We start from the raw sequence: 9,519 nt of genomic DNA, 5'->3' as shown, positions 1-9,519 counted from the left end.
TCTACTAATAATATGCATTTTTAGTAACTGGGCCTGAGTAGCAGAGTTTACTCTGGGCACCCCTTTCATCCAAGCTACTCAATACTGCCCCCAGCCATAACAAGTTAAGACCGTTCTACATCCTTCTAATAAGAAAGCTGTTAAAACAATCTATATGTGTGTTTCTTTGAAGGTCTTTGTATAATCTGTAATTTATTGTACAACCTAGCATATGTTATCATTGTCTATTTATGTACTTTTTGTTTTTGTAAAAAAATGTACACCCCCGTTATCTTTGAACTGTTCTACTAACTAGAGTCCCAAAACTATATTCCTACCCTTTCAGTTATTCAGCCTAACAAAACTCTGTTGATTTGAATTTCCCAAAAAGAAAGGCAAACATTTTATCTCGTCGTTTTTAGTGACTGTGCTAGTTTGTTAAATTATGTTTGGGCTAAAATCCAAACGTGCCGCTCAAGGGCCATCCATTGCCTACAAAACGTCATAAAATGGCGCCGCACTCTAAAATAATTTGATGGGAAATGTCGTTTTTTTTTTTTTTTTTGCTCAAACGAGCTCAAGTTTAAACCTCGACCTTCTTTATCCCCCTGACCAAATCATTTCAATTTTCATTCTCTTTAAAAATGAGTTCCCTCCAAACTGACATATCTTTACCCCCATTTCAAGTGTAGATTGTAGTTCTAGAGGTGGTGTCTTTTTGTAATTTTGGGAGGCTGAAAATCCCATATCACCATCCAATGTTTGTTTGCCTGCTCATGGCCCCTCTCTCCACCCATCACTCCCAATCTCGGCATCCCCATCCCCCACTCCGCGGTGTTCCCAACGCCGCTGCGAGCCGGATAACGCTGTAGCAAAGTGAGAAGCTAGAACACCGATAGCGTTAACATAGCCAGTGTCAACGAGTTTGAAGATACCGGAACAAAATAAGGATTTTAGATAACCACATTTGTCCATCACATTGGTAAGACTCGCCCGCTGAATATTGTTGTGTCATCTCTGCTCTTTCCCCTCTTTTTTTAATTTATTATCCTTCTGTCAATTGTCCGACACCGACATGGTAACGTTACATGGAAAACGTATTGATGGTGGAGGGGATAACTAGCATTAGCGAGCTAGCTAGAGCTATCTTAGTAGTTGGATAAAAAAATAAAATAAAAACATTTCAGCGATGTGCTTCAGAGTGTAACTATTTTATGTGACTTAAATGTAATGCACTTCCTCCCATCGTTTGAGTCACAAAACAAAACAAAAATAGCTAGCCAATCTTACGTGTCGGATTGTATGAGAGGAGGGACAGTGTGGCAAGGATGCTAGGAAACGTGATGGGATCTAGTGTGATTGCGGTGGAATTGTCTAGTGTTCAGCTACTACTTTCCAATAGCTCGCTGGTCACACATTTTTAAACCACCCAGCGCAGTAAAGGACAGTGGGGTTTTTTTTTTTCAAAATGGTGTCGGCATCTCTTGTTTGGTTTAATTAATAATGTTGGGACTGTATAACTAACTAGCGTACCTCGCTTAAACTATATTGCTGCGGGTGTGGATTTTTAGCGATCAGAAATTCACTTTGTCAAAAGCGTTTTTTTTTGTCCAATAACATTTACGTGTTTGTTTACTGACCTCGATCCTTGAATAACTGAAGTGGGCCCATTGCGTTATCAATTAGCCTGGTGTTGTTTCGATTTAACAAGGCAATCAACAATTTCAGATGCGTGTTGAAAGAGAAACGTTAACCGGTCAAATGCTTTCTGGATTATTGTCTTGATGTGAGCCTAATCTGCGAATTTCCGATTATCCGGTTTGTAATAGGGATTTATCGCAGGTTTTATGGCTACTGACTGACGTTATAACCCGTGTGGGAATGTGTGCAATCAATTAGGACATTTGAATGCTGAACATGTTTTTTAAAATTTGATCTAGATATGGCTGAATAACTAGGTTTAGTAATAACGTTTATAACGCATCACTGAAAATTATTCACGGCCCAACCAGTAATGACAACACTTTTGCGTCTAGCTATCCAAAAGTGGGTGGGACAATTCATGTCATTGTGCGTTTTATTCATACCTGTATACCTTGACACAATGAAAATACAATGCATTTACAGTAAATTAAAAGATTAGCTATAGAGAAAGTGGGGCACTCAAGATACAATTATTTAACCCTATATAGCTTGAAACCACGTGTACCTTTGTGTGCTTGAGTTATTTATTGTTATGTACTTGAACAGTAGGCAGCTCAGGAACAATGCATTCAGCCTTAAAACTTTCACAGGGAGGGAGAAAGGAAGAGGGCCCTACAGGACCAAGGTCTGTGATCAGACAGTCTTCTCTTCTGTCTGATCATTCTGCTTGAGAATAGGACCAGTGGATTAGTACAGGCTACTTACTCTCAATTCAGGAGGAATCGTTCCATCAGAGGCAGAATATTTACTTAAGTCTTCTTTGTGTGTTGAATGAATGTTCACCTGAACAGTTTCATAACTTCAGAACATTGTTCTCTTGTTTTGATTTCTGGAGTTGTTTGTTTTGATGTTTCAGTGGCGGGTGGATGTTTGAAATAGGCTTAATCGTCAAACGTCTGCAGAAATGACTTGACAGAAGAGTCCTGTTCATTCCAATTCTCTCTCTATGTCCTTTGACTACTTGTGACTTTTTAGGTGAAATTACACTGTCAGTGTTCTAATGCAAGATATGTGTGCTTCTTCATCTGTTGTTTGTTTGTGTGTGTTGTTGAACATTTCTCACCATGTGTTTGCCAGGATGAAACAATCCTGTGTGTCTTTCTGTACTCGTGGCCGAGGTGCCAGAGTGGAAACTGGAAGCCGGGCATTTCTGTGTTCTTATTCTCAACCCTATTTCTGCTCCAGGATCATTCGTTTCCTGTGTTCCTTCTGCACCTGGAGATGAACCTATTGATAGTCCAGTCAAGTGTGACAGCGTGTGCTTTGCCCACCTCTGTTTTGTTGTCCCTTGCCCTACCTGACGGTGCTGCTTCTTGTTGGTGACAATCACTCATCGGCCTCTGTAGTGTCTGCCAAGTCAGTTTTAATGGTCAGTGAATCTTTGTCCTCTTGCCTATTTTCTGTGCAATCCCCAAAAGGTGATCTTTTCCCACCAGCCAGAGAGACAGACAGAAGTGCTCAAGTCCAGGGCCAGGTCTGTGAGCCAGTCATGCTGTGACCAGTGGGCTAGTCATCCTTTCAGTCTGCTTTCTGAGACACTGCTACAGAGAGGTGTGTGTTGGCATTCCCTCTCTTCTCTCATAACAACAAGTTGTCTGCCACCAACTACAACCTGACCAATCAGGACACCCCATAAGCGTATTTTAAAAATATTTTTTAATTATACCTTTATTTAACTCGGCAAGTCAGTTAAGAACAAATTCTTATTTTCAATGACGGCCTGAACTGCCTGTTCAGGGGCAGAACGACAGATTTTGTACCTTGTCAGCTCGGGGATTTGAACTTGCAACCTTTCGGTTACTAGTCCAATACTCTAACCACTAGGCTACCAGGCCACCCCTGTAAACAATATGAATATCGGTGTTTGTCTGGTCTAGACCCCTTGTTTTTATAGAATCCCTACAGTCAATATTTGATTCACACGTTTCTCTCCATCCCTCATTCATGTTACCTGGTGGAGCCATGTGTGTTGTTTAGAAGGTCCACTGGAATGGTCCCAATGGAAACTAACTAGGGGTCCTGGTTGATTTATAATTCATGATTGCTGTCTCATGTCATCATCTTTAGCTGTGCTTCCCAGAATATGACAGCTTCAGGGTTCCCCACTTTTCCCCAACAGGAATAAAGGAGCTCACCTCTTGAATCAAATCAAATCCCAGTTTATTGGTTGCGTACACAGATTTGTAGATATCACAGGTGCAGTGAAATGCAGGTGCAGTGAAATGCTTGTGTTTCTGACTACAGTGGTGACTACAGTGGTGACGACAGTGGTGACTACAGTGGTGACTACAGTGGTGACGACAGTGGTGACGACAGTGGTGACGACAGTGGTGACGACAGTGGTGACAGTGGTGACTACAGTGGTGACTACAGTGGTGACGACAGTGGTGACGACAGTGGTGACGCAGTGGTGACTACAGTGGTGACGACAGCGCATTCAGAAAGTATTCAGACGCCTTCACCTTCTCCACATTTTGTTACGTTACAGCCTTATTCTAAAATATATTAAATTGTTTTTCCCTCCTCAATCTATACACACAATAATAATACCCCATAATGAAAAAGCAAAAACAGGTTTTTAGAAATGTTTGCAAATTTATTTAAAAAAATGTCAAACTGAAATATCACATTTACATAAGTATTCAGACCATTTACTCAGTACTTTGTTGAAGCACCTTTTGGAAGTGATTTACAGCCTCAAGTCTTCTTGTGTAGGATGCTACAATCTTGGCACATCTGTATTTGGGGAGTTTCTCCAATCCTTCTTTGCACATCCTCTCAAGCTCTTGTCAGGTTGGATGGTGAGCGTCGCTGCACAGCTATTTTCAGGTCTTTCCAGAGATGTTTGATCGGGTTCAAGTCCAGGCTCTGGCTGGGCCACTCAAGGGCATTCAGAGACTTGTCCTGAAGCCACTCCTGCATTGTCTTGGCAGTGTGCTTAGAGTCGTTGTCCTGTTGGTGAACCTTTGCCCCAGTCTGAGGTCCTGAGCGCACTGGAGCAGGTTTTCATCTAGGATCTTACTGTAATTTGCTCTTTTCATCTTTCCCTAAATCCTGACTAGTCTCCAAGACCTTTCCGCTGAAAAACATCCTCACAGCATGATGCTGCCACCACCATGCTTCACCGTAGGGAAGGTAACGCTTGGCATTCAGGCCAAGGAGTTCAATCTTGGTTTCATCAAACCAGAGAATCTTGTTTCTCATGGTCTGAGTCCTTTAGGTTCCTTTTGGCAAACTCTAAACGGGATGTCATGTGTCTTTTACTGAGGAGTGGCTTCCGTCGAGCCACTCTGCTATAAAGCCCTGATTGGTGGAGTGCTGCAGAGATGGTTGTCCTTTTGGAAGGTTCTCCCATCTCCACAGAGTAAATCTGGAGTTCTGTCAGAGTGACCATCGGGTACTTGGTCACCTCCCTGGCCAAGGCCCTTCTCCCCGATTGCTGAGTTTGGCTGGGCAGCCAGCTTAATGAAGAGTCTTGATGGTTCCAAACTTCTTCCATTTAAGAATTTAATATATATATTTTTTTAAAGTGTACCTTTTATTTAACTAGGCAAGTCAGTTAAGAACAAATTCTTATTTTCAATGACGGCCTAGAAACAGTGTTAATGCAAAAACAAAGTGTTGGAGAAGAAAGTAAAAGTGCAATATGTGCCATTTAAGACGGCTAACTCTTAACATATGAAAACTGGTGGTTCCTTTTAACATGAGTCTTCAATATTCCCAGGTAAGAAGTTTTAGGTTGTAGTTATTATAGGAATTATAGGACTATTTCTCTCTATACGATTTGTATTTCATTAACCTTTGACTACTGGATGTCTTTCAATTTGCAGAGGTTTTGTTTCCTGACTACTGAACATGGTTGAGCAAAATCTCTGGCCAATTAATGAAGCAATAAGGCTCGAGGGGGTGTGGTATATGGCCAATATACCACGGCTAAGGGCTGTTCTTAGGCACGACGTAATGCGTAGTGCATGGACTCAGCCCTTAGCCGTTGTATATTGCCCACATACCACAAACCCCCGAGGTGCCTTATTGCTATTATAAACTGGTTACCAACTTAATTAGAGCAGTTAAAATAAATGTTTTGTCATACCCGTGGTATATGGCCTGATATACCACAGCTGTCAACCAATCTTCATTCAGGGCTCGAACCACCCAGTTTATACTAAACTACCAGAGAGGAAAGGAAAACGGCAGTACTTGTTTATTAAGATAGTATTTAATGTTGGATTTGAGTGGCAACAGTAGTGGTAGCAGACTGTGTATGTTTGTGGGGGTAGATTAGTGGGGGTAGATTAGTGGTATCACGGTGGGTTGGTTCCCCCTGTCTTATTGAATTACAAACACTGCCATTAGATTGTACTGATGACCTCCTTTATCAAGTGTGAGCTAGCCGTCACCATGGATACCTGGGGAGGGGGAGCTGTGATGGAATGGGGAAAGGGAGAGAAGGCAAACGGAAGAGGAGAGAGAACCGGAGTACGGAAGGGGTAAAGAGATGGGAGAGAGGAATATATCTGATTGAGGTTGAGTGGGTTCCAATCAGTGACTCTGACCTGCTATCTCTCTTCTTCACTTCCAATCAATGACACTTAGCATGGAACCAGGGGTCTGGAGTGGCAGTGTGCAGGTTCATGCCCAGCATTAACACACAAGTCAACTAACCGTGTCTGTGTGTGTGTCAGAGGCTGCCTCTGAACCTGTCCTTTGGCCAGCGATAGCTAGTTAACCAACAGGACTGGCAGGCACAGGGTTCCCACAGAGTGTCGCGCACAGTATTCCCACAGAGTGTCGCGCACAGGGTTCCCACAGAGTGTCGCGCACAGGGTTCCCACAGAGTGTCGCGCACAGGGTTCCCACAGAGTCGCGCACAGGGTTCAGAGTGCGCACAGGGTTCCCACAGAGTGTCGCGCACAGGGTTCCCACAGAGTGTCGCGCACAGGGTTCCCACAGAGTGTCGCGCACAGGGTTCCCACAGAGTGTCGCGCACAGGGTTCCCACAGAGTGTCGCGCACAGGGTTCCCACAGAGTGTCGCGCACAGGGTTCCCACAGGGTGTCGCGCACAGGGTTCCCACAGAGTGTCGCGCACAGGGTTCCCACAGGGTTCCCACAGACACTCTTGGCTTACTATGCTGCTACAGTGTTCCTCTCAACAGTCAGTAGCTGAATCATTTATACCTGGCCTTATTCATTCTCTCTCGCTCTCCTGCCTCTCCCTGCCTCTCTCTCCTGCCTCTCTCTCGCTCTCCTTGCCTCTCTCCCTGCCTCTCTCTCGCTCTCCTTGCCTCTCCTGCCCCTCTCTCGCTCTCCCTGCCCCTCTCTCGCTCTCCCTGCCCCTCTCTCGCTCTCTCTCGCTCTCCCTGCCCCTCTCTCGCTCTCCCTGCCCCTCTCTCGCTCTCCCTGCCCCTCTCTCGCTCTCCCTGCCCCTCTCTCGCTCTCCCTGCCTCTCCCTGCCCCTCTCTCGCTCTCCCTGCCTCTCCTTGCCTCTCTCTCGCTCTCCCTGCCCCTCTCTCGCTCTCCCTGCCTCTCCCTGCCCCTCTCTCGCTCTCCCTGCCTCTCCTTGCCTCTCTCCCTGCCTCTCTCTCGCTCTCCTTGCCTCTCCTGCCCCTCTCTCGCTCTCCTTGCCCCTCTCCCGCTCTCCCTGCCCCTCTCTCGCTCTCCCTGCCCCTCTCTCGCTCTCCCTGCCCCTCTCTCGCTCTCCCTGCCTCTCTCTCGCTCTTCCTGCCTCTCTCTCGCTCTCCCTGCCCCTCTCTCGCTCTCCCTGCCCCTCTCTCGCTCTCCCTGCCCCTCTCTCGCTCTCCCTGCCCCTCTCTCGCTCTCCCTGCCACTCTGCCATTCTTTCTCTCTCTGCCTCTCTCTGGGAAAGAGGGGGAAGGATTGAGAGTGAATCTGAAGAAAGGAGTGAGAGTTGTTGAAGATGAGGTGATGGATCAGTGCATGTTATCCTGTAGGCTTGTGATTGTGTGTCTGCCTGGATGGAGCCTCAGGCCGTGTGTCTGCCTGGGGCCGTATAGGGTGGTAGGAGGAGGTAGAGAACAGTGGATGAGAGAGAGAGAGAGAGACGGCCTGCCAATTTTTGATGCATTAAAATTAAAAACAAATGTTTCCCCAAAACTCAATAACACAAATATCCCCACAACACGGTGCATTTGAACATGTTCACATTGCAACACCTTACGCCTATTGAAAACAACACTTTTTCAGTAGCCTTGTAGAAAGTCTGACCCCACTGAATGTAGATCCCTGACCCTGCTGAGTCTAGAACCCCCCCTGGCCCTGCTGAGTCTAGGACCCCCCTGAGTCTAGGACCCCCCTGGCCCTGCTGAGTCTAGAACTCCCCCTGGCCCTGCTGAGTCTAGAACTCCCCCTGGCCCTGCTGAGTCTAGAACTCCCCCTGGCCCTGCTGAGTCTAGAACTCCCCCTGGCCCTGCTGAGTCTAGAACTCCCCCTGGCCCTGCTGAGTCTAGAACTCCCCTGGCCTTGCTCAGTCTAGAACTCCCCCTGGCCTTGCTGAGTCTAGAACTCCCCCTGGCCCTGCTGAGTCTAGAACTCCCTGGCCCTGCTGAGTCTAGAACTCCCCCTGACCCTACGACCAAGGGAGCAAGAGGGATGCACATGGGGGCACCTTTTTATTTTCTATCAGCAGCAGGAGGTGATCCTGTCATGGCCTGATTAATCAGACACAGAGCAACACACACACACACACACTGACTCAACACCAAATAACATCTCGATCTCTCTTCCTCTCTAGATCTCTCCCTCTCTAGATCTCTCCCTCTCTTGATCTCTCCCTCTCTTGATCTCTCCCTCTCTTGATCTCTCCCTCTCTCCCTCTCTCCCTCTCTCGATCTCTCGATCTCTCGATCTCTCGATCTCTCGATCGATCTCTCTCTCGATCGATCTCTCTCTCGATCGATCTCTCTCTCGATCGATCTCTCTCTCGATCGATCTCTCTCTCGATCTCCCTCTCTCTCGATCTCCCTCTCTCTCGATCTCCCTCTCGATCTCCCTCTCTCTCGATCTCCCTCTCTCTCGATCTCCTCTCTCTCGATCTCCCTCTCTCTCGATCTCCCTCTCTCTCGATCTCCCCTCGATCTCCGATCTCCTCGATCTCCCTCTCTCGATCTCCCTCTCTCTCGATCTCTCCTCTCTCTCGATCTCCCTCTCTCTCGATCTCCCTCTCTCTCGATCTCTCTCTCGATCTCCCTCTCTCGATCTCCCTCTCTCTCGATCTCCCTCTCTCTCGATCTCCCTCTCTCTCGATCTCTCGATCTCCTCTCTCTCGATCCCTCCTCTCGATCTCCCTCTCTCTCGATCTCCCTCCCTCTCTCGATCTCCCTCCCTCTCGATCTCCTCTCTCTCGATCTCCCCTCTCTCGATCTCCCTCCTCTCGATCTCCCTCTCGATCTCCTCCTCTCGATCTCCCTCTCTCTCGATCTCCTCTCGATCTCCCTCTCTCGATCTCCTCTCTCGATCTCCCTCTCTCGATCTCCTCTCTCGATCTCCCTCCTCTCGATCTCCTCTCGATCTCCCTCTCTCGATCTCCCTCCTCTCGATCTCTCTCTCTCTCGATCTCTCGATCTCTCTCTCGATCTCCTCTCTCGATCTCTCTCGATCTCTCGATCTCCCTCGATCTCCCTCTCTCGATCTCGATCCTCTCTCGATCTCCTCTCTCTCGATCTCCTCTCTCTCTCGATCTCTCTCTCTCTCTCGATCTCCTCTCCTCTCTCTCTCGATCTCCTTCTCTCGATCTCTCTCTCGATCTCTCTCTCTCTCGATCTCCCTCTCTCTCGATCTCCCTCTCTCTCTCTCGATCTCCCTCTCTCTCGATCTCC

The 9,519-nt window shown here is 47.1% G+C and overlaps 1 pseudogene; it reads left to right on the top strand.

Moving 5' to 3' along the window:
• Positions 1–608: 608 nt before the first annotated feature.
• The window catches only part of LOC124006203, a 75,974-nt pseudogene continuing 67,063 nt past the window's right edge, over positions 609–9,519 (top strand).

This window comes from Oncorhynchus gorbuscha, linkage group LG19, assembly GCF_021184085.1.
Source record: "Oncorhynchus gorbuscha isolate QuinsamMale2020 ecotype Even-year linkage group LG19, OgorEven_v1.0, whole genome shotgun sequence".
Classification (NCBI taxonomy): domain Eukaryota; kingdom Metazoa; phylum Chordata; class Actinopteri; order Salmoniformes; family Salmonidae; genus Oncorhynchus; species Oncorhynchus gorbuscha.
The sequence above is the reverse complement of the archived record's forward strand: the minus strand, read 5'-3'. Positions and strand labels throughout refer to the sequence as shown.